Genomic DNA, 6,000 nt, shown 5'->3' with positions numbered 1-6,000 from the left:
TGCCTATAGAGAGAAACTAAAAGAGGTCCCTGTAACACACGCCCACTGGGGCTTCAGCTGTAAACATTCACCCCTAGACACTGCCGTGGGGTTGTTGCCCCACAGCCTGCCTGTCTGTCTGATTCCCTAGAGGTTCCAGCAGTGGGGCACTGGAGAAGCAAGCCAGACCCCCATCACATTCCCTGCGAGGGGAACAAGGGAACCTTTCCCATTTCAACTGGGGCCTCGCCCAGGATCCTGGAAGGTGAGTGTGAAGGAATGTGAAAATGTCGGGTCTGCCTCTCTTCCAAAACCCTGCCACCTCTCTTTCTTTCCTGCGGGTAAGAGGCTCTGTTTCCCTTCACTGAGTTTTAAATATAAAATAATTAGCAAATCTGGACAAAAATATATCCTAACAATATTGAAGACGTTTAAAATTTTTATTTTATTAATTTGAAAACCATTTTATCAAAGATTACTAAATTCATGTGAACTTGAAGAGCATTTGGACTTACTTAATTCATGAGTACTTATTCACTTATAAGCCACTTTGGTGGTATACTAGACTTCCCACATAAGATAATACTTCTGTACATACACAAAGATCCAAGAGCTTTTACCTCAGAATTTTAGCCATGAGATACAATACAGACTCACCATTTTATGTGATAAAATAGTAGATTTAATTTAAAAAAAAAATTGGAAAATTTGGGTAAAGCAGTATTTATGGCAGTTTTTTTTTGTAATCCTCCTTTACAGTTTTTTTTTCAGTTTCAAATGGGTTTTCAATGTCTCCATTTCAGTTACACCAGAAATAATAAGTCTTATCTCAGCACCAGCAACTGAATAACGGGATTCACAGCAGGCAAAGAAAAGAGAGGAAGATAGCTTTAGAAAACTACTTAACTCAATAAGTGCAGGCTAGCTATTTGAACCTAAATATTTCTTACTGTGCACAAAGCTACTATTTATCATTGCATGCAGGCATCCCTGATATCTCCTTGAAGGCCAGCTAGGCATCCTTGGCACCTCTCCTTTCAGGAGAGTAGCCAAGGCCATCTTGTCCTTGTGGCTTTGTCAAAGAGTAGGAGGAGGTGTTTTCCAAGAAGGATGAAACCCAAGCTTCTCCAGTGCAAAAAAAATGGTATGTTGGAGGTTTTTACGGATGTAAGAGAGCAAACAAAGAGGAGTAAACAGAAAGAAACAGAGAAGGACACACACACACACACACAATTTACCTATAGGCTGTTTCCTAATCCTGCAGTCTAGACTGTCAGCCCTTCAGTTCTTCTCTTATCTTTTCAAGAACATTTTGCAGGCCCTCTACTTGGGGCATAGCCACCCTTCAGTTCCTTTCTCACCTTTGCCGAGACACTTAAGGGAGTCTTGGGACATAAGGAGCCATTTACGGAGGATGGGACAATAATGTGGTGCCAGGAGTACCCATGCAGAACCATAATCCTGGGAAAATGTCCCATCGTACATTGCTCAGCGGGTCCTTCCCAGTATAGTTTTATAACCCTTTGCCTGCCTGCTTACTCCATCACAACAATAATATATTACATTCCTCAAAGCTGATCCCTGGCACCGAGAGTCAGGATAAATGTACATTCTTTGATGTAGGTGTTTATTGGTATGAACATTTTTTTAGAACTGTTTTTGCTGCATCCCATAAGTTATGACATGCTGTGTTTCCAATTTGTTTGTCTCATGATATTTTAAATTTCCCTTTTAATTGGTTGTTCTGGGACATATTGTTTAACTTCTGTGTATTTGCAAATTTACCAAAATTTCTGTTGTTATTGATTGTGACTGGAAAAGATTCTTGATATAATTTGATCTTTTCAAATTTGCTAACATTTGTCATGTTACGTAACATCGATCTATCCTGGAGAATATTTTGTATGTTCTTGAGAAGAATGTGTATTCTGTCAGATGGAATATTCTGTGTAGGTCAGAATTCTTTGTCAGCTGATGCTGTCAGGTGCCAGTTGCTGGGTCTCCAGGGAGATAAGGGGCTTCCCATATAGGGAGGTGGACCATTTAGTCCAGGGCCCCACACTGGTTAACCAGTTCTGTTACTGACAAAGCTGGTCCCCTATAAGATGGAGTCTTTCCCTATTCAGTGTCATGAAACCAAATATAGGAAACTGAAAGTGAGTTTCAAGCAGTACAGACTTATTTAATGGCCATGGAATTGAGAAGTGGGAGCATGGCTCATGAGTCAACTTCTTGACTAGCAAATGGTGAGTGGGTTAAAATATGGGGTATCTCTAATGCATGGGGTGGACATTAAAAGTGAGGGAAAGGATATTCACATCTTTTTTGTAAATGGGTGGTGAACTTTTTGGAAATGGAGTGCTTCCTCCCTTTTTCTTCCTTTTATGGCTTCTTTTGGTCATTGTCACAGCAATTGTCAACTGTCATGGCACTGAAGGTAGTGTTATTTAGTGTAGAAATAGATTATAATAAAGCCTGACGTCTTTCTGAAGTCATTTAATTGGCTATCTCGGTTCTAAACAATCTCAAAACAAAGAGCTCTGATCCTAAACAGTCTGATTACAATGAGAATTTTTATCATAGGCGTCTTGTTTCTTAAAGATAAGCAGAGTTAGGGCAGGGTAGAAATTCAGCTATGTCACATAGGCATTATCCCAGGTAACCGTTCTTTAAATGCTTGGTAGAATCTAACGATCACACTATCAGGTCCTGGAATTTTCTTTGATGGAAGACTTTTTTTTTTTTCCAGTCAGAGTCTTGCTCTGTCACCCAGGCTGGAGGGTAGTGCAGGAATCTCAGCTCACTGCAACCTCTGCCTCCCAGGCTCAAGCAATTCTCATGCCTCAGCCTCCTGAGTAGCTGAGGTTACAGACATGTGCCACCAAGACTGGCTAATTTTTTTGTATTTTTAGTAGAGACAGGGTTTTACCATGTTGGCCAGGCTGGTTTGGAACTCTTGGCCTCAAGTTGATCTGCTTGCCTTGGCCTCCCAGAGTTCTGGGATTACAGGCATGAGCCACTGCACACAGCTGAAGACTTTTTATTACTGATTCAATCTCTTTACTCATTATTCCAAAGCATCTTTATTTTTAATGCCTCTTTTACATTTTTTCTTTTACATTTTTTGGTCTGTTCAGATTTTCTGTTTTGTTTTTTTTTTTTTTTTGTGATTCAGTCTTGGTAGGTTGTATGTGTCTAGGAATTTATTTATTTCTTCTAGGTTATCCAATTTTTTGGCATATAATTGCTTATAACAGTCTCATGATATTTTTATTTGATGTGAGTTGTAATAGCTCCTCTCTAATATCTTGTTTTATTTATTTGAGCCTTTTTTGTTTTTTCTAGACAAAGATTTGCCAATTTTATCTTTTTGAAGAAAACTCTTCGTTTCGTTAATCTTTTGTATTATTTTCCTAGTCTCTATTTCGTTTGTTTCTGCTCTGATCTTTATTATTTGTTTTCTTCTGCTAACGTTGGGCTTAGCGTATTCTTCCTTGTCTATTTTCTTAAGACAAAATGTTATTTATTTGTTAATTTTTTTAAGAGATGGAATCTCACTCTGTCACTCAGGCTGAAGTGCAGTGGCATGATCATAGCTCATGCAGTCTAGACTCCTGGGCTCAAGTGATTCTCCCCCTCAGTCTCCTGAATAACTGGAATTACAGGTGTGATCTTTCTTTTTGATGTAGGTGTTTATTGGTATAAACTTTTTTTTAGAACTGTTTTTGCTGTATCCCATAAGTTTTGGTATTTTGTGTTTCCATTTTGTCTTGTGATATTTTAAATTTCCCTTTTAACTGGTTGTTCTGGGGCATATGGTCCTGGAATTATGGCCAACATTCTACAGGGCAACAGGTCATTGATTCTGATCCTGCCAGCATCCACCCATCTTATCGGTGGGCATCATCCCAGGGTGAACCTGTGAAAGATGTTGCTTAGTACTGCTTGGAGGTAAGGGATCTTCAACAAGCAACCTGGAGAAAGGAGGGTTATGGTCCAATTTTATGGCTTGTGTGCAAGGCATGAAACCAGGAAGAGGCACATATATTTCTCCAGAAATTGCTCTTGTGGTGGGGGGAGGCAGCAGTGGTGGTGCTCTCTATGATGGACCCGAATCCAGAGAACCATCTTCAGTTTTAGCATCGATTCATAAACCGTCTAAAGCTGTAGGTGGTCATAGCATAGCATTGAAGATCCTTAAACCCAAAAGTCTGGACACATCCTCATTAACTGGGATACAATGCAGCAACTATGAATGAATATACAATGGGCAGGCAGTATCTGTAATAGTGATAGATCTGAGAATTGAGATCAGTGGTGAGGACCTGTGAACTAGGTCCTCAGAGAATTATTGTCTTTATATGTAATTTTTCTGTTTGCTTTCGGCTCATTTCTCTGTTCTTCCTCTGCTTTGCTCTGAATTGTAGGGAGCTGATTGACCCCACAAATTCAAAAATCACCTTTCTTAGCTTCTTTTTCCATTGGCTTCTGACTCAGCTTCATCAATGGGAAGCACTGGTGGGAAACTGGAAGGTGGAAGGAAGAGAGAAGCCAGAGTATTCCCTTTACCTTTTTGGTTTCAGACAGTCTTTAGCAGTGGCTGTGTCTCCTTCTCCATAGTCCCAGCTCCCCTAAATTGACTCTGATTTCTCACTGAATGGCCCTGACTTATCAGTTTGTATAACATCTTCTCCCTGTGTCTTTGCCTTTGCCATCTTAGTAATGCTAGTCACTTCCTGCTGTTGTTAATTTGTTCCTTCTTTGTTTTATCGTCCTCCTGGAAGCTTTATAACTAGTTTGCCATATAAAATTTGATTTTCTTAATGTAATCACTTGTTATGAGTTTCCTGACACAATTGACTGTCCAAGAGTCTTGGGCAAGAGGGAATACAGAATGTGGGATATGGGGTGGGGTATCTGTTAGCATAGGCTTGCTCCAGCAGGCAGGCTGGGCTGGAATCAAGGGAAAATTGAGCCATAAATTCTAGGGGCAAAACTAGAATCAGGCCTCATAAGCAGCCAATTAGTCTTAGTATGCAAGGGGTTAGGCAGAAAGAAGGAAACTAGTGTAACCAAGTAATATGAGTGAGGTCATAGAGAAGGAAGCACTATTTCAATATTGAAAAAGAAAAATGAAATCAAATGTTTATTAAATATGCTCAAAGTGGTACAATGAAGAGGTTATGTTGCCTAATACACAGCAAAATTTCTCTTCACTCTTCTCTCTACTCAGTTTCACTCACCATGACTGTTCTTTTACTACACATGTTTAATCTAATTACCTATCTATCTAATCTCTTTCTGGTCCAAACTCTTTCCTTTTGCTTTTTCCTTCTCTTGTATCTTTCCTAACACCTCTTCTCTTCCAGAAGGAGCCTTTTCTTATGTAAATCAATCAGGGGGGATGTATGCTTATTATAATTTATTATATTTTTATATCTCTCTCACAAAAGATAATAAAAACGAGAATGAAAATTGGAGATATTAGATCAGAATAAACTGGACTGAAAGAAAAGTGGAAAGATGAGCCCAGAGATATTACTCTCATTAGGACTAAAAATTACATTTTATGTAATGATTTTGCCTTGTCCCTGCAAAAGGAAAACTCTGCTAATGGGACTCAACTGGTTCAAATAGTTGGGATCTAATGCTGCATGTGGAAATCAGCTGTTTTGAATTCAGAGCATGTTCATGCATAGGGATAAATTATGTACTAGGTAGGTTTTCAATGCCATAGGGACCACACTCAATGGATGTTTAATAAATGAATGCATAATATGTGAAGTACAACATGGTATCCAACCAAGAATTCTAGAGAAAATTAGCTACCAGATATAGATATGTTACTATAATAGAATTCATTCAGAATTCCAATTTGGAATAGAAGAAACAAATCCTTCAGGTTATGAACTTGAAATCGCCTTTTCTCATCTTTCCCATTCTCTGCGTGCTGATCAAATTCTTTAAACTCCAAGGGGAGCAGATAAAAATAGGTATTTCTAGAAAGACACTTCCTAACCC

At 39.0% G+C, this 6,000-nt stretch overlaps 1 long non-coding RNA gene across 2 annotated transcripts in view; it reads left to right on the top strand.

Annotated features, from left to right (window-relative positions):
• Positions 1–1,898: 1,898 nt before the first annotated feature.
• The window catches only part of LOC112133518 (uncharacterized), a 173,792-nt gene continuing 169,690 nt past the window's right edge, over positions 1,899–6,000 (top strand). For both annotated transcript variants that reach the window (XR_008525397.2, XR_008525396.2), the window contains exon 1: positions 1,899–2,225. This is a non-coding gene — a long non-coding RNA (uncharacterized LOC112133518). The remainder of the gene's footprint in view (positions 2,226–6,000) is intronic.

The sequence above is a fragment of the Pongo abelii genome, chromosome 4 (assembly GCF_028885655.2).
Source record: "Pongo abelii isolate AG06213 chromosome 4, NHGRI_mPonAbe1-v2.0_pri, whole genome shotgun sequence".
NCBI classification, from domain to species: Eukaryota; Metazoa; Chordata; class Mammalia; order Primates; family Hominidae; genus Pongo; species Pongo abelii.
Note: the sequence above shows the minus strand (reverse complement) of the source record. Positions and strands in the feature narration are given on the sequence as shown.